General features: G+C 38.5%; 1 long non-coding RNA gene across 4 annotated transcripts in view; it reads right to left on the bottom strand.

Annotated features, from left to right (window-relative positions):
- Window positions 1-23,066, bottom strand: part of LOC126426763 (uncharacterized) — a 94,787-nt gene that overhangs the window by 27,153 nt on the left and 44,568 nt on the right. The window contains exons 1-2 of one of the 4 annotated variants that reach the window (XR_007576412.1): window positions 19,233-19,344; window positions 13,183-13,361 (exon numbers count right to left, since the gene is read on the bottom strand). This is a non-coding gene — a long non-coding RNA (uncharacterized LOC126426763). Of the gene's footprint in view, window positions 1-2,917; window positions 3,176-13,182; window positions 13,362-19,232; window positions 19,345-23,066 lie in introns of those variants that run through there. The other 3 variants (XR_007576410.1, XR_007576409.1, XR_007576411.1) reach the window with 3 other exon arrangements.

The raw sequence follows: 23,066 nt of genomic DNA, 5'->3' as shown, positions 1-23,066 counted from the left end.
ATTGCACCCAAATCATACCTAAGAGGCCATTACAGCTAATTCCTTTAGATATTGCAGGACCCTATCCACATGCACGTGGAGGAATAAAATACATCCTTGCTGTGTTAGATGTTTTCACAAAGTATTTAAAATTATATGCTTTATGTTCAGTTTCTACCACTGCTATTACCAGACGTCTATTAACAGATTATTTTGTAAGAATAGGAAAACCTGAAGTTATGATCACGGATAAAGCAGCATATTTTACCAGTTTAAAATGGAAGACTTTTATTGAAGAACAGAATGTTAAACATATTTTAATTTCAAGATTTCACGCAGCAGGAAACCCAGTAGAAAGAACATTTTGAGAATTTGGACAGTTTATGAGAACACGGACACCAGAGAAGCACACAAAAGTGGGTAGAATACCTAGCACCATTTGAACAAATAGTGAACAATTTAACTCACATTTCTACTGGATACACACCAACTGAATTAATTATGGATAAAACAGAAAGAAATTAATGGGCAGACTCTCTACCTAAATTTACAGCAACAACAAATCATGTTAGTTTAGAAGAAAAGGTAAGACAAGCTTACACAACATTATGTGACAAAGCTAAGGAAAGAAAGCAGAAATATGACAGAGGTGTCAGGAAAGCACAAACATTTCAAGTTGATCAGTTAGTTTTACTAAGAACACATCCTAAACCCACAAAACTGAAACATTTAAACAGGAAATGGCAGATCTTATACTCTGGACCATACCGAATTGCAAATATTCCACACCCTGGCTGTTATTCATTAGAATATCCATTAACACATAAACCCAGAGGTCTGCATCCACACAGACATTTGAAAAAATACATACAGTAAAATGTTAGCTAATGAGAAGAAGATAATTAATATGATATACAGTTATGATGAGCCTACATTTAAGTTATACAGATACTTACAATCTAATGAATGCAGGTAAGTCTAGAAAGCAATGTGAACCATCCAATAGCTAATAAGATATTTGGTTATAAGAGGAGTTGCTATTGAGGCATATACACATTAGAGGAGGCAGAGAACTGAACAGAATTATTTTCTTTAGGAGGCATGTGATAATAGTAATGTTGATATGAGTGATGTGACTGAATGAGATGAGTGAATGTAATTTTAGTTTAGTAAGAGGATAAATAGTAATATGGAGAGAGGTAAATGGAATATAAGATGAGAAAAGGGTATTATTATTATTATTATTATTATTGTTGAAGTAAAAAAAGGAAATGATGATGAATAAGAGGAATATATATATATAATGCTGAGGAATAAATATATGTTATTTTGTGAAGAATGAATAATGGATAGGTGAGAATGTTATGAGTAATTGAGAATATGTTGAGCGGGGAGAAACTAGATTTGAACGCTATATCACATGTACTCATGGAATACAGAATGAAAGTAGTGGAAAGAATACTATTTATTGAAAGATTGGTATGCCTGAGATAATAGCTTATGTGATGTCTTATATATTCTTATAACTAAAGGTGAAAGTATAGATTTATGTGGAAAGAATTATTTACAGCAGCCACTGTTGGAAATATACCAGTAGATTTAAATCTATAACACTTTAACACTAATCTAATGGGAACTTGTAATGAAATTTTTGGAGTTATGTAGGCTTGACACTTCAGATTGGAAGAATTATTTAAGAGAACATATTTAGCAGTCATCTAATGACATAATTAAAGCTCATCTACTGAACTGAACTAATGCACCATTAAATAGAAAGGAGAATAAGGAGAAAACAAAACGTCAGTCCTGTGTTGCGGCTCATACTCTCATCCCTCCCTTAGAAAAATTTATACATGTTGATGAAATATTTGACATTATATAATTCGTGATTATCTGACAGTATGGAGAGACATACACACATGTTTATTTATGAATAGAATTTTACAGGTACCACAAGGTAAATACAGAATGGATATACAGCATGGAACGCAGCAGCAATTATCTAAGAAGATTTATTTATTTATTAAGTAAAACATTTATTTATATTGGTTGATACTCATGAAAGGAAGGAGATGAACTACACAAACTTTATAGGAACATGAGTGAGTGACTTGAACTATATATATATATATATATATATATATATATATATATATATATATGTACTTACCACACTGATGTACATACTTTTAGGATCCTAAGATATTTAGAGGGGCACCTCTCTTAGAAATGGTAATAGAGGAATACCACTCTTAGAAACAGCAATAGTGGGGATACCACACTTAGAAACGGTATTAGGTATAGGAACTTTTACATTATATTAAGTTAACATGTATTTTATTTATCATATTTTATTTTGTGTAGTCCACTGTAGGAGATGACTTTACTAGTATTTATGAAGTAGTTAGCAATCATCCCATGAACCTATCCTCCTACAGAGGGCTGTCTTGAAGCTTGAAATATGTGTAAATTTTATTCCGGGAGGCAAGATGAATTTTAAGTTGAATATTCTAGCGAGTTGCCACAATTATCTTCAAATGTTGCAAGTGTAACGAAAGGGAAAAAAAAGGAAAGAAAAGAAAAAAAGAATGAGCTAACAAATAAAATAAATAAAATGTATATTTCAATCTGAATGTAATGTAATTCACATGTCAGCACAATGATACTGAATGTAACGTAAAAATTTACTATATTTTTCATTTAATTCTGTATATGTGCTATATGACAACAATGTAACTATCTCATGTAATGATTAATTGTAAATATTTGTATATTTATGTACTTACTATATCAAGAAATGTATTTTAAGTAGATGTTAATGAGCTGCAAAGGACTTGTGCATGTAGCACATGATTCATATAAATGGAACTGAAAATGCAAAGAAGAAACCAACGTGATGGAACACTGGTCAAGCAATATTTACGTAGTGTCAATATACCTTGAAGTGTATGGTGTAGTGGAAGCCGGCAGGTCTTCAGGTTGGTGTAAAAGACAAGCTCATCACCTGTCTTAGGCAGTGAGGTGTTTCCTATGCCCTCATTGACCATTTATACCCCGGTAGACGCCACCAAAATTTGACTGCTGGAGATCACAATTTCGTGTTGACACATTCAACAAACTTTGGATTTTCTTCAAGTCACACGCAAGAGATCCAGGCAGTACACACACACTCAGAATCTGATACTACGTTTAAAGACATTGGAGCAATATAATAGAAACATCTATTATTCGAATTAATTCCATTGTAAACACGAATCATGTGAACTGAATTCAAACGCTGTGCTAAGCAACGATAATACGCTGCAATTCAAAGACATTAATGTTACGACTCCTAAAGAAGATACACACCAAAAAGACTGTATACAAAGACTGATATGCAAAGACCATTGTGCTCAGAAATATTTTTTGTAATATGTAAATTTCTTATTTTCTCATATATATGTATCTATGTAAATTTTCTATACTGCCACGCTCGCTTGCGGAGCGTGTCAGTAGAGGAGGCATTGTAATGGTACTTTGACTTCCGCGCCTCCGCCAATACAAAGATATAATTTACGATCGCACACGCAGAAGAGCGCTGCGCCAGCGACCGATTTTTATAAATAATTTCGTTCGTCCTTTTAGTTTTGCGTAGGTTTTTGTTTTTAAGAACTAATTGAGGACTCTCTCTCTTGTCTTGATACGAAAGACGTGTATTTTTCGGCGATGTGTTAAATGTGCTTTTGGGTGGAAATTAAAATTACATTACAAAGTGTGGTTGTTTCAAAAGTGATTTGAGGGGGTTATCATCAAATTTGTAAACTGATCATGACAGTGGCAACTTGAAGAAGTTTTCAACAGACGGAGAAAAGTGAAAGACAGGTCGTCCTACAAGTGAAATTAGGATGACAGCCATGATGACTACATTGTAATTAATACTGGGTGTCTAACAAGATTATAAGGTAAATTTCAATTAGTTTCTGATGCTATTTCCGTACAGTCGCTTTTTGTAGTGTTACCGACCCGGTCTGCCATGCACGGTCAAATTACAGCACGATCTCAATCAATAATACGAAGTCCGCCTTATCCGTAACTGAAACCACCAAGATTCCAAACCCAATCAGATTTTTTATTTTATATTTTTCACGGCAGAACCCCGAGGAGAAGGGCACACTACAATACCTTCAGCAAGTAGATTTGTCGCTTAAACGTGTGCCTGAAACATCAGTGCTAGAATTCCAAGAAATACTCTATCCTGGCAAGCGTGCCCGTATCCGTTCGCTCACTGAAAACGCAGCACAAATCCCTGCACAGTTCATAGGCAGGCTCCCCATGTTACGTCTCGGGTGCAGGCGATCAGCTGGTAGCAGTGTGTGAAGATAGACTGGACAAAAAATAATATTGATTAAACTAATTGAAGAATTTCGTGAAAGACATTGGTTGTAGGATTCTACATTCTCTGATTACAAAAACCACATTGCCAAACGTGATGCAGTTCGCCAACTCGCACCTCCATTTGGTATTTTGGATAAAGAATTGGACAGCAGAATTCACAATCTGAGGTCACAATTGCTCCGTGAATTTAGCAGATGTCCCTTCTTGAAGATCAGGCAGAAAAGAGCTGAACGTATTGAAGTGGCATGCCTATGACTCACTGCTATTCCTGCAGGATGTAAACAAACCAACACTTTCGGGTCTATTTCACTAATTTTAGATATTGAAATGCTATGCATGTACATTAAAGAGCTGTACGAATATTCAGTAGCTAAAAGTGTAATCTAACATAAAGATATTAAGCAGGGGTTACAACTTCTCAAAAATTTGTAACCCTCAGTATGTCGTACTGAGCTTTCATATTTAGTAACATCTGGAAGTCCGTCTCAGACATACGAAAAAAATTTTTAGGTCACTCATCACTTAACTGTAACCTCCATAACTAAACCGTTTACAGAGACGTTATGTACCAACCACCTATATTCCTTTCTCCGATTATTCTCCCTTTTTACAATTATACTCACAGTGTGGGTGCAAAGAAATAGAAGTTTTGCGTTGGATACCACGTTCTGTAAACCTGATTGGCTACATGTTGCCAGTGGAAATGGTCACACCGGTTACTGCTGCTGGGTGAATGTCCCGAGAACAATCCCAAGTGTCAATAAACAACCTTGATGAAACTACGTGGGTGTGTAGAGGGGAAAAATAGTGTGATTCATATTTTTTTGTCTGTGCCCAGTTTCACTTTTAAGGGGTGATACATGCCCCGAAAGGTAATTTGGCTTATTATGTTTAGAACGAAGGAAAACTGGGAAAGCATCACCACTCAAAAAATGTTAATAGCATGTACATGAGTTTTCAGAGCATCTTTCTATTTTAATGTAGCGTTTCCAAAAGTAGCAAAAACAGTAAAACCTTAGAATAATAAGCAACAGGTACCTAAAGGCATAAAAATTTCCAGTGAGAGAAACAGATTTCTGCACTACTGTTGTAAGAAATATAGAGTAAGCCAAGAATTCGCAGATTATTCAAAAGCCTACAAAAGAATCTATGGTATAGTAGTCAAAGAGGCAAAAATTATGTGGAATGACAATTTGATAAGAAACTCATCTAACAAAATGAGATCCCCGTGGAGAGTTACAAAGAAAGAAAGTTGTAGTTCAGCGCCAAAGAAAAAGAATGTATCACTAACACTAGAAGGCTCAAAAGTCACAGACACATATTCAGTTGTGGAAAAATTCAATGAATACTTCACTTCACTAGCTGAAGACCTGATTCAAGTAAACTGTCAAGGACCGGTCCCAAGTTTCTCCGGCAAGTCAGTGATCTCGGCTGCTTCTACGTATGTTTATGAAATGAACCCCAATGAAATTATAAGCAAAATTAAATCATTAAGCAAGAGCTCAGATGGAAACCCAGTTCTAAGCAAAGAAGGGAAAGCAGAAAGGTGGAAGGAGTATATAGAGGGTCTATACCAGGGTGATGTACTTGAGGACAATATTATGGAAATGGAAGAGGATGTAGATGAAGATGAAATGGGAGATATGATACTGCGTGAAGAGTTTGACAGAGCACTGAAAGACCTGAGTCGAAACAAGGCCCCCGGAGTAGACAATATTCCATTGGAACTACTGACGGCCGTGGGAGAGCCAGTCCTGACAAAACTCTACCATCTGGTGAGCAAGATGTATGATACAGGCGAAATACCCTCAGACTTCAAGAAGAATATAATAATTCCAATCCCAAAGAAAGCAGGTGTTGACAGATGTGAAAATTACCGAACTATCAGCTTAATAAGTCACAGCTGCAAAATACTAACACGAATTCTTTACAGACGAATGGAAAAACTAGTAGAAGCCAACCTCGGGGAAGATCAGTTTGGATTCCGTAGAAACACTGGAACACGTGAGGCAATACTGACCTTAAGACTTATCTTAGAAGAAAGATTAAGGAAAGGCAAACCTACGTTTCTAGCATTTGTAGACTTAGAGAAAGCTTTTGACAATGTTGACTGGAATACTCTCTTTCAAATTCTAAAGGTGGCAGGGGTAAAATACAGGGAGCGAAGGGCTATTTACAATTTGTACAGAAACCAGATGGCAGTTATAAGAGTCGAGGGACATGAAAGGGAAGCAGTGGTTGGGAAGGGAGTAAGACAGGGTTGTAGCCTCTCCCCGATGTTGTTCAATCTGTATATTGAGCAAGCAGTAAAGGAAACAAAAGAAAAATTCGGAGTAGGTATTAAAATTCATGGAGAAGAAATAAAAACTTTGAGGTTCGCCGATGACATTGTAATTCTGTCAGAGACAGCAAAGGACTTGGAAGAGCAGTTGAATGGAATGGACAGTGTCTTGAAAGGAGGATATAAGATGAACATCAACAAAAGCAAAACAAGGATAATGGAATGTAGTCTAATTAAGTCGGGTGATGCTGAGGGAATTAGATTAGGAAATGAGGCACTTAAAGTAGTAAAGGAGTTTTGCTATTTGGGGAGCAAAATAACTGATGATGGTCGAAGTAGAGAGGATATAAAATGTAGGCTGGCAATGGCAAGGAAAGCGTTTCTGAAGAAGAGAAATTTGTTAACATCCAGTATTGATTTAAGTGTCAGGAAGTCATTTCTGAAAGTATTCGTATGGAGTGTAGCCATGTATGGAAGTGAAACATGGACGATAAATAGTTTGGACAAGAAGAGAATAGAAGCTTTCGAAATGTGGTGCTACAGAAGAATGCTGAAGATTAGATGGGTAGATCACATAACTAATGAGGAAGTATTGAATAGGATTGGGGAGAAGAGAAGTTTGTGGCACAACTTGACCAGAAGAAGGGATCGGTTGGTAGGACATGTTCTGAGGCATCAAGGGATCACCAATTTAGTATTGGAGGGCAGCGTGGAGGGTAAAAATCGTAGAGGGAGACCAAGAGATGAATACACTAAGCAGATTCAGAAGGATGTAGGTTGCAGTAGGTACCGGGAGATGAAAAAGCTTGCACAGGATAGAGTAGCATGGAGAGTTGCATCAAACCAGTCTCAGGACTGAAGACCACAACAACAACAACAAATCATTAAGCAATAAAACGCCAAGTGGTCATGATAAAGTACCTGATTTCATATTAAAAGCATGTGCTCACAACATAGCAAACCCCTTGGCAAAAATTTTCAACCTCTCTTTAAAAACTAGTGTATTTCCAGGTATTTTTGAAATAGCAAAAGTTTCACCACTGCTAAAAAAGGTTCTTCTGATAAAATATCGAACTACCGACTCGTGTCACAGTTAAGTTCCTTCTCAAAAATTCTAGAAAAACTCTTCTATGACAGACTTTTAAGTTTTATAAATAAATATGCACCTCTTAAAATACAACAACATGGTTTTAGAAAGTCTAAATCTACACAGACAGCAATTTTCGAATTCTTAGATTGCATTTTAAAATCCCTTGATCAACATAAATTAGCTGCAGGTATTTTTCTAGATCTATCAAAAGCCTTTGAATCCTGGACCATAACATTCTGCTTGAAAAATTAGAAAGACGAGGAGTAAGAGGTATAGCACATAGCTGGTTGTGTCCATACCTAAAAAACTACAGGTAGAAAGTATCACTTCAGTATGAATTCAACAAAATGAATAAAACAAGAAAGAACTCCTTTCTATCTAGCGAATTACCAATAAAATATGGTGTACCACAGGGCTCAATCTTAGGGCACTACTCTTCTCGATTTATGTGGATGACTTAGTCGAATATATGAGTTCCACAAAAACTATCCTGTTTGCCGATGACACCAGCATATTGCTCACTGGATCCAGTCCACAAACTTTGCGGTCCACAGCAGAAAGTTATATGAAAAGACTTTCTGAGTTGTTCACAAAAAAACAAACTCATTATAAATACTGAAAAAACTGTGTGTGTCGATTTTCATTTAATTCCTAGACGTAATCAAATGTCTATTCAATCCCAATTAAAAAATGATCCCCTAGAAAATGTAAGTGTCAAAAAATTCTTGGGTCTTAGGGTTCAGCAAGACTTAAAATGGGACACACATATAAATAACTTGTGTAGAAATCTATCATCTGTATGCTATGGCCTAAGAATTTTAAAGGCTACAACAAGCAAAACAACAGTACTGCAGGGATACTATGCACAGTTCCGCTCACTAATCAGATATGGGATCATTTTCTGGGGATACTCAACTCACAGTGTAAAGGTTTTTAGAATGCAAAAAAGAGCTTTAAGAATAATTTGTGGCCTTAAAATGATGGAGTCCTGTAAACCCCATTTTACAGAGCTTGGTGTTCTAAATGTTCCAAGTTTATTCATTTATGAAACTGCCTGTTTTCAGGTGGTAGTCCATAGTGAAAAAGATAAACTGCTGCAGAACAAAAATGTACACAACCATAGAACCAGAGGGAAATCATATATACATGAAAAATATCACAGAACAACCACCTATCAAAGGAGCATAATTAACATTGGTGTAATACTACACAATAAGATACCAGAGGAAATAAAAAATGCTACTCATCCAATATTTAAAGCTAAACTATAGGCATTTCTAATAAAGCACTGTTTCTATTCTGCCAGAGAATTTCTAAATATGTAACAAAATTAATTGTAATAAGTACTTATTTTTAATTTGCCTACTATTTTGCTAATACTATGTATTATTGTAACTTATCTTTGACCTGTCCAATATTAATTGCACAATTTGTGATGTAAGATAAAACTGGACCAATAATAAATCAAATCAAATCAAATTAATTTCGAGAAATGAAAATGTTTGTATAACGTAAATTAAAGAAGCTTTCAAGCTTCCCTATGCAATAAAGCTGGTTTCTGAAATACAATTTTTTGAAAAGAAGCTGTACACAATGTGTGCTGTAAGAGTATTTTCAACGTAGATTAAGATATGTAAAAGTGTAGTTTCAGCTCTCTGAGACTGCAGACGTGTGTGCAAGTTGTGTTTGTGTGAGTGTTTGTGTGCGTGTGTGTATGTGTATGTGTGTCTACTGCTGACAAAGGCCTTCATGGCCAAAAGCTATGATGGTGTGAATCTTTTTACTGTGCCTATCGCGACTCTTCATCTCCGCAACTTTCCTTTTCTGGTATTGTTACATTCCATCCTGGATTTTACTTTGTAAGATATATAAACTTTCATTACAATTCAAATTATTCATTTCACTTATATTTTTTTTATTTCTTCAGTTGTTATTTTACATTCTTGTTCCTTTTCTTTCTTCGTTTAGCATTTCACATGTGTGTATTTTGTTAATTGAAAATAATAAGTAACTACTTATTATTGTAGAAAATAATGACGATGATAATTTGTAAAGAAATTCTTGAAACATGTTTTCTTACAGCATGCACATAAAATGAATGAAATTTCTTCATGTAATATACGCAACAGAGAAGACAATATAAAACAAAATTCAGCAGGATTCCAAATTGTCACAGATGGTACTCAAAATATTCTGTTGTGGATCAGGCATATTTCAATATATCTATAAGTCTTGGCGAAGAGAATTGGTTGTTTAGTGCTAGTGACTGCAGCTCGATTTCATTATTTCACAAGTGAAGATTGACACCACTTCCAAAATCAAAAGCTGTATACGTCCCACGGCTGTACCTGTGCCATCGAGCCTATTGGGATCGCCTTACGAACAAGTTCCTTCTCCTCATGTACAATGCTCTAAATGGTTTTATCACATTGACCAGCTGCCTTTTCATAGTTGTAAGAGAAAACAATGGTGAGTTTGGTCCGAGAACTTGAGAATTTCTTTTTGAAGCCACAAATGTCCTTGTCATACCATCAAAATGTCACCAAACAAACACCCGACCAAGTCGAAAGATATTTGAAAGCTGTTTTCTTTCCCAGTGAGGGAGAATATCTGTATTGTTGTTAGATTATTGCAGTGGTCAGTGTGAAAGAACCATATAGAGCATCGTACCTGAAGACAAAGAACTCGTCCACCCTCACCTAGTGATACCAAAGGGATCGACAGCACAGGTACAGCTGTGGGAAGTATACAGTTGGCGATGTTGGAAGTTTTTGTGAGAAGACTTTCTGATTTACATCTGCTGAATGATTATGATGTCAGTCTCCACCTGAGAAACAACACAATAGAACTGCAGTAGGCAGCATTTTGCAAAATTTCAAATTATTACAGAAGCTGATTACACAGTTTTCAAGAATATTAATTACACATGACCTTTCATACGAAAAACATTTTTTATATATTGTCTTGAAGATATTCCTTCTAAACCTAAACTGCCAAATTGTCTTTCAGGGTGTGTTTTATCCCTTAATAGTGAAATTATGTACCAACAAAAAATATATATACTGTACTATTTGGCTCCTCAACACACCCGCCAAGTTTCATCGAGATCGTTTATTGACATTTGGGAATGTTGAAACTTCCTGGCAGATTAAAACTATGTGCCAGACCGAGACTCGAAATCAGGACCTTAGCCTTTCGCGGGCAAGTGCTCTACCGACTGAGCTACCCAAGCACGACTCACACCCCGTCCTCACAGCTTTACTTCTGGCAGTACCTCGTCTTCCACCTTCCAAACTTTACAGAAGTTCTCCTGCAAACCTTACAGAGCTAGCACTCCTGAAAGAAAGGATATTGTGGAGACATGGCTTTGCCACAGCCTGGGGAATGTTTCCAGTGTGAGATTTTCACTCTTCAGTGGAGTGTGCGCTGATATGAAACTTCCTGGCAGATTAAAACTGTGTGCCAGACTGAGACTCGAACTCGGGACCTTTGCCTTTCGTGGGCAAGTGCTCTACCACCTGAGCTACCCAAGCACGACTCACGCCCCGTCCTCAAAGCTTTACTTCTGCCAGTACCTCGTCTCCTATCTTGATTTTGGAATGTTCTTTTGTAAGTCTGCCTGTTACAGCAGAGAACACTATCAGCACAACACTATTTCGCTACGCCTAGTCACGCTGCCTTGCAGCGTCATGCAAATACTCGTCTGCTCCGACTATTTAAGCCATTACAAAACCATACAAAGTCATTTACATGCTATGGAGCGGACAGTACCAGCAGATCAGATGCAATGCCACCATTCGGCAGTACTGGCAGTTCCATCTCAGCACTCCACGCTGGCAACTCAGCCCAGTTTGTCCCGATCTTCACCGGCAGCACATCAGCTGTTGCATGCCAGCAGCAACAACAACGTCCCCACACTTCACGCCGCCTCCTACTGCAACTCTAGGATTCATCGTGTAGGAACATAACACACGATGTCCACAGCAGAGACATTTCTGTTATACACACATCAAAAAAGAGTTTTGCATCACTTCGGTTCCAAGACAGAAAATTGGAATAGAGATCAACATAAAAAGGGCGGAAATGATGTTTATTGCTCGTGAAAACCACACATTGCACGTTGTACCACCATACAGCGAGACCTTCAGACGTAGTGGTCCGGACTGCTGTACATTCGGCATGTTGTTGGGCCCATCTGTACCACTCTGCATGGTGTCACGGTTGCAAAGATGGACCTCACCACGGGCATCAGGAGTGAAGTTGCACATCATGCAGACTACTGCGTGCAGTTGAGTCACAAAATGACGTCCTGTGGCTGCACGAAAAGCATTATTCAACACGGTGGCAGTGCTATCAGGGTTCCTGTGAGGCTTAATCCGTAGATAGCGGTCATCCACTGGACGGCCTGAGCAAGGCATGTCATCGACAGATCCTGTCTCTCTGTATCTTGTCCACATCTGAACAACATCTCTTTGGTTCAATCCGTGATGCTTGGACACTTCCCTTGTTGAAAGCCCTTCCTGGCACAAAGTAACACTGGGGATGTGATCAAACTGCGACCATGACTGTCTAGGCACGATTGAAATACAGACAACACAAGCCGTGTACCTTTTACTTCCTGGTAGATGACTGGAACTGATTGGCTATCGGACCCCCTCGCATCTAATATGTGCTGCTCATGCAGGATTGTTTACACCTTTGGGCAGGTTTAGTGACACCTCTCAACAGTCAAAGGGACTGTGTCTGTGATACAATATCCACAGTCAATGTCTATCTTCAAGAGTTCTGGGAACCAGGGTGATGCAAAACTTTCTTTGACATGTGCATATAGTCGTGTGGATATTTGTCCGAGGACATTATAATTGAGTTTTGGTTTTGTTAACAAACAGTACTTTTGATCATTCTTGGTGCAAGTATACATCGGTTCCATATTTGCAGTAGAGTTGTCGGATCTCGACTGATGTAAGCAGTAACATCATTCATTGATAAACAACAGTCTCTACAGGCCACAACCGTGCTGCTCTCATATCCTGACATGTGCCGACAGACATTTCTCCATCTTACACGAGGTATAATGCAACCTTTTCACAAACAACATCTAATGTGATTTCTGAATGTGAAATCCACTGTGTAATCTTTCCTCACATACAGAAGGTAGTGGATTTACTTCTACTTACTCTGTGGGGTTACACTGAAATGCCAGTTGTTTGCGTATCCAAACATTCAGTACCCTTCAAGCAAATTTGATGTTCCTCATGTTCCAGTTGTGTACTGTTGCAATTTTAATGTCCCCCAATGTGTTTTCATTTAATGGCTGCACTTATGATTTTTAACACATTTTCAATCATCACATTTATGAATTACTCATACAGTTCTCAACTCCTTCACCAGTTACAGTTTCATCACCTAGCCAGTTATTTTGTTTGAACTACACTACAAAGTCAGTAGCAGTGCTTACATTTCAAGCTGTTCCAGGCGGTAGATCTCAGAGAAGGCAGCAGCCGAGAGCACCTTTGCATCACAGACAGAGAGTTCCGCAAAGCAGGGAGCCCACGGCTGATGGCAATTATTGTCTCATTGTCCAAGCCAGGTCCACACCATATGTCCAGCTTTCTCAATCTTTTCAGCCCTCGACCCCTTTAAAACACAATTAAATACATAGTTAAAGTTGTGTCAGATTATCTTGTCTTTATTAGAGAAAAAAATCAGAGAGACAAAATTTAAATGACCTGCTTGCAAACTGCTCACCAGTTTTGACGACTTTGATATTCTAACTGAGTGCCATGCGAAGATAAAATAGTTTTTAGGAAATATCCAAGTCACAGGTCACAATACACTAGCCAATTTGGGGCAGGTAGAATTTCAGAATACTTAAAAATAAGGGAATTGTAAGTATAATAGCTTCAAAGATATCAAAGACTGAATTTCAATTTGTTTCACATATACCTGACTCATCACCAACTGTGAACACTCAGATATTAATAGGATCAATAAACAGGGAGGCAAAAAAACTGAAGATAATGCCAGAGCAGCATAAGCAACATCAAACTGAGCAAAATTTTCGAAATAATCAGAGGTCAGAAGGGCAATTATGATAAGCTATGGCCACAAAATTAAGGAGAGTCAGCAATGAGCATACAAAACCTCCTCCAGGAAGGGAATCAGTCTGTGTGTGTCTACCAGTGTGCTTTTGTCAGAATAAGGTGCTACTCCACTTGTTACAATAACAGTTAATTCAGTGTCTTTCCACATTAGCTAGCCCTTAGATTTCACTGTTAACAACATCAAATCTTGTGGTACTACATGTCTACTATCTTAGTGTAGTTCCATTTCTCCAACATAAATTACCATCTTAATAAATTAATGACAGTATGCTATAATTAGCACAGTCGTGCATCGCCCAGTAGACACCACAGAAAATTTGCAACAAACGTAACCACCCACAGGCAGTAATTTAAAGTTTGCCTACATTTGACTGGTCAGCAGGAATCATAATCTTCAGGAACTTTTTTTTTAATTTTTTTATTTTAAGCAACTAGTTTTGTAGGACCAAATTGAGGAACAAATCTTTAAGGTCATGGGACTGGTCAGTACATGAAATTACAGCATAAAAGTATTGACAGATAAAATAAAATGTTTATGAACCCAAAAAAGACAAGCCATAAGTTTATGTAAACAAAATCAACAATATAACACAGGAATCGGCTTATTTTTTCTAGGAACTGCTTGACAGAACATGACAAGTGGCTCATGAGGAAGCTCTTCAGTTTCTATTTGAAAGAGTGTGGATTACTGCTAAGACATTTGAATTCTTGTGGTAGCTTATTGAAAATGGATGCACCCCTTTCTGCACAAGAGCCAACGAAGTGCGACCCAAATGGAGATTGGACTTTTGTCTAGTATTAACTGAGTGAAAGCTGCTAATTCTTGGGAATAAGCTGATATTGTTAACAATAAATGACAGTAAAGAATACATATATTTATAGGCCAATTTCAGAATGTCCAGACTAATGAACAAGGGTCGACAATAGATTCAGTTATTGCCCGAACTGCCTGTTTCTCAGCCACAAATATCCTTAGAGAATGGGAAGAGTTCCCCCATAATATAATACAAAATGTCATAAGAAAATAAAAATAAGCAAAGTAAATGACTTTTTGTATCAAACTATCACCTATTTCAGATACCATTTAAATAGCACAAATGGCACCATTAAGTCTTTAGACAAGATCCTGAATAGTTTACTATCTACCTAAACACCTAGAAATTTGATCTGTTCAATTTAAATAATCACATGCCCATTCAGTGAAATTAAAATGTCAGGTTTTGTTGAATTGTCTGTTAGATACTGTAAAGACCGAGTCTTACTGTAATTTAGCATTAGTTTCTTTTCTACAAGCTGTGAACTTATGTCATGAACTGCATTATCTGAAACAGAGCCAATGTTGCACACATCTTTTACTACCAAGCTGGTGTCATCAGTGAACAGAAATATTTTAGAATCACCTGTAATACTTGGAGGCATATCATTTATATAAATAAGGAACAGGAGTGGCCCCAGCACTGATCGCTGGTGCACCCCCCCCCCCCCCCCCCCTCAGACCCCACATTGTACACATTCTCAACACTGTGGATCATGATGTTTTGCTGTATTGTTAAAATGAGAGGTGAACCAATTGTGAGCTACCCCCTGTATTCCATAATGGTCAACTTCTGCAGCAATATTCTTTGAACAACACAATCAAATGCCTTAGTTAAATAAAAAAGGATGCCTACCGTTTGAAACCTTTTGTTTAACAAAAGAAATTAAAACAAGGATAGCAATGGCAAAAGAGGCGTTTTATAAGAAAAGGAGAATCTTCTGCAGCGGTATGGACAGGGAACTCAGAAAGAGACTCATAAAATGTCTTGTATGGAGTGTTCTTCTATATGGCGCTGAAACATGGACTATGAGGAAAAAAGACAGAGAAAGGCTGGAGGCTTTTGAGATCTGGACATGGCGGAAGATGGAAGGAATAAGGGGATGGACAGAGTAAAAAATGAAGAGGTACTGAGAAGAGTGGGAGAGAAAAGGCAGTTACTAGATGTAATAAAGAGAAGAAAAAGAAATTGGATTGGGCATATATTAAGAAAGAATGACGGACTGATAAAAACAGTTTTAGAAGGTTATGTAGAAGGGAAAAGAAGCGAGGAAGGAAGAGATTCCAGATACTGGACGACATGATGGACGGTACAACATACAGCAGCCTTAAGAAGGAAGCAATGGATCGCAGAAAATGGAGAGGCAAAGGACCTGCTAATATAGCAGATAACTGATGATGATGTTTAACCCATCCGTTCCGTAGAAATGTTGGAACACGTGAGGCAATAATGACGTTACGACTTATCTTAGAAGATAGATTAAGGAAAGGCAAACCTATGTTTCTAGCATTTGTAGACTTAGAGAAAGCTTTTGACAATGTTGACTGGAATACTCCCTTTCAAATTCTGAAGGTGGCAGGGTTAAAATACAGAGAGCGAAAGGCTATTTACAATTTGTACAGGAACCAGATGGCAGTTATAAGAGTTGAGGGACATGAAAGGGAAGCAGTGGTTGGGAAGGGAGTGAGACAGGGTTGTAGCCTCTTCCCGACTTTATTCAATCTGTATATTGAGCAAGCAGTGAAGGAAACAAAAGAAAAATTCGGAGTAGGTATTAAAATCCACGGAGAAGAAATAAAAACTTTGAGGTTTGCCGATGACATTGTAATTCTGTCAGAGACAGCAAAGGACTTGGAAGAGCAGTTGAACGGAATGGATGGTGTCTTGAAAGGTGGCTACAAGATGAACATCAACAAAAGCAAAACGAGGATAATGGAATGTAGCCGAATTATGTCGGGTGATGCTGAGGGTATTTGATTAGGAAATGAGACACTTAAAGTAGTAAAGGAATTTTGCTACTTGAGGAGCAAAATAACTGATGATGGTCGAAGTAGAGAGGATATAAAATGTAGACTGGCAATGGCAAGGAAAGTATTTCTGAAGAAGAGAAATTTGTTAACATCAAGTATAGATTTAAGTGTCAGGAAGTCGTTTCTGAAAGTATTTGTATGGAGTGTAGCCATGTATGGAAGTGAAACATGGACTATAAATAGTTTAGACAAGAAGAGAATAGAAGCTTTCGAAATATGGTGCTACAGAAGAATCCTGAAGATTAGATGGGTAGATCACATAACTAATGAGGAGGTATTGAACAGAATTCTGGAGAAGAGGAGCTTGTGGCACAACTTGACAAGAAGAAGGGATCGGTTGGAAGGGCATGTTCTGAGGCATCAAGGGATCACTAATTTAGTATTGGAGGGTAGCATGGAGGGTAAAAATCATAGAGGGAGACCAAGAGATGAATACACTAAGCAGATTCAGAAGGATGTAGGCTACAGTAAGTACTGGGAGATGAAGAAGCTTGCACAGGATAGTGTAGCATGGAGAGCTGCATCAAACCAGTCTCAGGACTGAAGACCACAACAACAACAACACCTATCAGCTGACTTCAATCTAAAAAAGATGCAGCTCTAACACCAATTACTACAGGAATTTTTCCACGAGTGATCCCACCACCACCCACTACACTGTTACCTATAAGCTTTGGCAGCCTCCTCTCTCCATACCTATTGAGGTGCAGACCATGCCTAGTGACATCCGATCTACTGATGGATCACATGGCAGTGCTGCCAGTCGAGTCTGTGTCCTCCTCCATCAGTGCCTTCTCCAGCCCCACGTTAACACACCCAACGGCAACACTACGACGAGGCCAGTCGTGACGCTGAAACGGTTGCACGAAGTGCAGGTTAGTGCCACCAGTTTGAGTAGCTATCTCTACCAGGTCACCACCTGCATCACACTCCCTCACCCTATCGATACTATTCCCAGCGCCACTCACAATCACGATGTGATCCTCTTTTGTAAAATTCCTACGTAACTCCTCTACATTAACGGTCACCTGAGCCAATCCTGCACTAGGCTTCACAATGCCGGTGACCTGTTACTCTCCCCCCGACACTTCCTGCAACTGCGGGTTCATACCTCTGCCGTGTGAATTATCTAACAGGAAGAAGAAGGTTCTGCTGCTAGAATTTGCAACTGACTCAGGTTCTCTAACTGCTGAGGACTTCTGCATGTTTCCTACACCTACAGTTACAAGAGGCTGCAAGAGACACTCCACTAAACACAGACAGTTGGTAAAATCTATCTGTTATACGACAACTGTCCGAATATCTACTCCTCCTAGCTGCCTTCTTACCAACTGCCATTTCCCATTCCTAGTGCCCTTTGTCCTCAACCTATCTAGTCCTTCCTTTGTGTTTTGTAACTATGCTCTTTAGCATAACAGGTAGCTATCTGGGGGCAAGTCAGTTTAAAATCACACACATTTCCGTGCACTCATACCAATCTGCTGTAGGTCCGCAATAGTCGAGTTATGGCCTACAGTTGCTCTGAAAATTTTGGTCAAATGGACCTGTATCCCGCTCAGGACAGTTTTTTTATTTTTCTTTCCTTTCTCTTATATTTGATCAAAGCTAGTCCTCAATCATTTATGTCATACACCTGAGACTGTGCAAATAACGATTTCTTAAAATGTATACAGCTGCGGTACCTGTCACAGTGAAATGTCATCCACTATCAGAGATACATTTCACGAGGAAAGCCTCACCGACTGTGGCCGAACGGTACGAAACCCGTGTCTAAACAGTCAACTCCCGTCCGCAGGGCTTATAATTTCTGTTCTCGCAGTACTTTTTCCTCTCCAACTCGAAAATGAAAGTTACTGCAAAATTCACGTGTCCAAGAGAACAGACACCTTTTTTGATCCTGCAACCAGTACGAATCGAGACACAAAGGAATTGCTGACATTTAGCTGCTAGTGGGCGTCGAGTTACATCAGTGGGGAAAATTAAAAGTTTGTGCTGGACCGGGATCCGAACCTGCACCTCCTGCTTGCTAGACAGATGCTGGCTCACCTCCCTTTAGACTCAAATTCTCCATTTATCCACACACTACTGAGATAGTGTCCCTGCTCATTACACCCGTAAATTGAGAACTAGGTCTGACAGGAGGTGTGATACGGTAGTCCGTGAAGCTGCAATGACTACCGTGTCCAGATGCCTCGGTGGTCAGAGCATTTGCCGAGTGAGCAGGAGACCCGGGTCAAATCCTGGTCTGGCACAAATGTTCAAATTTTCCCACTGATGTAAATAAAAGCCCTCTAGCAGATAAATGTCATTAATTCATTTGTGTCCTCTTGCAGTCTTCAAGGGTTGCAGGAGGAAAAGCTTACGGGCACTTCTACAGTTGTAAAGGGGACTTAGAGTTTCGCCATCAAAATTTGAGTTACTGTCTGTGGAAATGTACCATTTTGATATAAGTTTAGTTTTAATATCAGATCACTTCCAAACCTTCCACTCCACCGCACACACACAAACCGAGGAGAGGGCAGTGCCGTCACTCTCTACTGGGATTATGATACTGCTTACCATTTCCCTCCAAACACAACAATGACTGTGAGAAACTGGTACGTTTTGCAACTGGAACGGTTGACTGCGTTTCTTCACAGATTTCTCCACACACTACTTTTCAGGAGGACATTTTTGTCACACAGAAGAGGACCCGACGGTGAGTGCCCGTATCTCCACTGTGTGCGTACCGTGAAGCAGGTTACTTCAAAGTGGTCTGAGCTTCACACTGAAACAGCAAATTTCTAGACTTAGTAGACAAAGTTTGGATGAAGAATCTAAGTCTCCTCCACAACCCTCAGAAGTCTGTAATAAGAATTAAGAAACCGTCATGTATACTTTTCCTTTTTCTTTCCTAATGAAATATGAATACAATAGTCAAGCAAATGTGTTAACACAATTATTGCTGGAATCTCTCTCTCTCTCTCTCTCTCTCTCTCTCTCTCTCTCTCTCTCTCTCACACACACACACACACACACACACACACACACACACACACACACACACAACCACACACAAACTCACTATGTTCATTGAAGACTCACTAATTTCTTTCCTGCGATGTAAGCCTTCAAATTACGTTGGAAGAAATTCAGGATGGGAGTAGGGAAATCAGAGAAATCATCTGCGACAGGCACATTGGATGAAAGCTGCCAACTTATGTTTTCTTTACGAAAACGGTACTTGTGGTGATTACTTGTGGCATGTATCCTAAATACAACAATATGTTTGAAATATTGGGGCTGTCGACTGACTGTGTGCAGTGCTATAAGTGTAAAAAATATTGCAACAAGTTTGAGTCAGACAAACATAAGTGTAGAGACATTAACTGATTGGAATATTGTGTTAATTCCTGCAAATATTGTGCACTAATTTTTGGTCAAAAAATTGTTGTTTGTTTATAATTAGGAGTAAATTAGGCCACTCACCAAATACCAGGAGTGTTGAGTTTTCAACAGATCACACAAAAAGAGGAGGAAAATCATGCTACTTCTGGGAAAACATCCTTCTGTGAGTTAGAGAACACTCACTCACACTGTGTGTCCAGCCTGCAGAGAGGAGAATGTGTGTGTGTGTGTGTGTACATTATAGCTCATGAAAGGATCTCTCCTCCAAACGGTTACAAAGTTTTACTACCTGTACTGACATAAAGGTTATTACTGTTTGCTGTTGTACTGACATAAAGGCTATTACTGTTTGTTCAGCCTCTCTAGCCTCCTGCAGGGCTTGATCTTTGTCATGCATAACACTAGATACGTGACTTTGTTGTGACTTCCATTGTCTTGCGCTAGCACCTAATCCGTGGATCTGACCCACTAATGTGTTAGGAAAGTCTAATGTTAAATGTCTAAAATCTGTCAGTTATTTACATTATATGAATATCTTTTCATTTACATTGACTGTAATGTTTGCATAAGTACATCCGAAAGCTTTATTATGTTTCTGTACTTTATGAGACAAGATGTTTAATACCAGCAAGATGACTTGAGCTGTGATTACTATTCATCCACAAACATCTATGTGGTGACCTACATTTTTAAATGCGTGCTATACTTTTCATATGATTTCGATATAATTACTTCACTTTAATGTAATGCTACTACTCATACCTGTATCTACTATCTACACCTATGTGCTATTCTACACTTTTGACTTTTTGCAATGGTTCTGATAGCTTACCAACTTTCGTCTTTCATTGACCTCTTGTACAACTGGCTTGTACTTTTACAGAAATTTTTTTTATTGTTTTTATGTTTAGAGTGAATGTTTTGTTTAACACATTGCGGTAACTTTCAACACTCAAAGCATGAAGCAGCATTAGTGGTATCTTTGCCTCAATTTCACTTTGTAACAAACATCTATGGTCAGATTTTTTTTTACAATTAGCAGATGATCGGTTATAATAGGACACACCAACTGTTGTGCAAAAATACCTGACTTTATATATTTTTGCCAGTGTTTTTTCCATGACTGTATTACTATCACAAAATAAAGAACAAAGATAGTTTGTGCATGTTCAGATGGGGCAGTATTTTCATGGATAGACACAGTGATGTGATATGTTGTTGTTGTGGTCTTCAGTCCTGAGACTGGTTTGGTGCTGCTCTCCATCCTACTCTATCCTGTGCAAGCTTCTTCATCTCCCAGTACCTACTGCAACCTACATCCTTCTGAATCTCCTTAGTGTATTCATCTCTTGGTCTCCCTCTACGATTTTTACCCTCCACACTTCCCTCCAATACTAAATTTGTGATCCACTGATGCCTCAGAATGTGTCCTACCAATCGATCCCTTGTTCTAGTCAAGTTGTGCCACAAATTCCTCTTCTCCCCAATTCTATTCAGTACCTCCTCATTTGTTATGTGATCTACCCATCTAATCTTCAGCATTCTTCTGTAGCACCACATTTCGAAAGCTTGTATTCTCTTCTTGTCTAAACTATTTATTGTCCATGTTTCACTTCCATACATGCCTATACTTCACACAAATACTTTCAGAAACGACTTTCTGACATTCAAATTTGATGTTAAAAAATTTATCTTAGTCAGAAACATTTTCCTTGTCATAGTCAATTTACATTTCACAAGTATATCTTCTTTACTCAAACCCTCCTCAGTTATTTTGCTCCCCAAATAACAAAACTCATTTACTATTTTAAATATCTCATTTCCTAATCTAATACCCTCAGCATCACCTGATTTAATTTGACTACATTCCATTAACCTCATTTTGCTTTTAGTGTTGTTCATCTTATATTCTCCTTTCAAGACACTGTCCATTCCATTCAGTTGCTCTTCTAGGTCCTTTGCTGTCTCTGAGGGAATTACAATGCCATCAGCAAACCTCAAAGCTTTTATTTATTCTCCATGGATTATAATTCCTACTCCAAATTTTTCTTTTGTTTCCTTTACTGATTGCTCAAAATACAGATTGAATAACATGGGGGATGGGCCAGAACCCTGTCTCACTCCCTTCACAACCACTCCCCTTGACTCTTATAACTGCAATCTGGTTTCTGTACAAATTGTAAATAGCCTTTTGCTCCCTGCCACCTTCAGAACATGAAAGACAGTATTACAGTCAACATTGTCAAAAGCTTTCTGTAAGTCTCCAAATGCCTTTCCTTAATCTATATTCTAAGATAAGCCGTAGGGTGAGTATTGTGTCACGTGTTCCAACATATCCACGGAATCCTAATTGATCTTCCCAAAGGTTGGCTTCTACCAGTTTTTACATTCGTCTGTAAAGAACTTGTGTTAGTATTTTGCAACCGTGACTTATTAAACTGATAGTTCAGTAATTTTCACATCTATCAACACCTCCTTTCATTAGGATTGGAATTATTATATTCTTCTTGAAGTCTGAGGGTATTTCACTTGTCTCATACATCTTGCTCACCAGGTGGTAGAGTTTTGTCAGGACTTGCTCTCCTAAGGCCGTCAGTAGTTCCAATGGAATGTTGTCTACTCCTGGGGCCTTGTTTTGACTCAGGTCTTTCAGTCCTCTGTCAAATTCTTCATGCAGTATCACATCTCCCATTTCATCTTCCTCTACATCCTGCTCCATTTCCATAATATTGCCCTGAAGTCCATTGTCCTTGTATAGACTCTCTATATATTCCTTCCACCTTTCTGCTTTCCCTTCTTTGCATAGGATGGGTTTTTCATCTGAGCTCTTGATGTGCATACAGGTGGTTCGCTTTTCTCCAAAGGTCTCTCTAATTTTCCTGTAGGCAGTATCTATCTTACCCCTACTCATATGTGCTTCTATGTCTTTACATCTGTCCTCTAGCCATCCTTGCTTCGCCATTTTGCACTTCCTGTCATTCTCATTTTTGAGATGTTTGTATTCCT

The sequence above is a fragment of the Schistocerca serialis genome, chromosome 11 (assembly GCF_023864345.2).
Source record: "Schistocerca serialis cubense isolate TAMUIC-IGC-003099 chromosome 11, iqSchSeri2.2, whole genome shotgun sequence".
Lineage (NCBI taxonomy): Eukaryota > Metazoa > Arthropoda > Insecta > Orthoptera > Acrididae > Schistocerca > Schistocerca serialis.
This window is presented reverse-complemented; position numbering and strand designations above follow the sequence as displayed.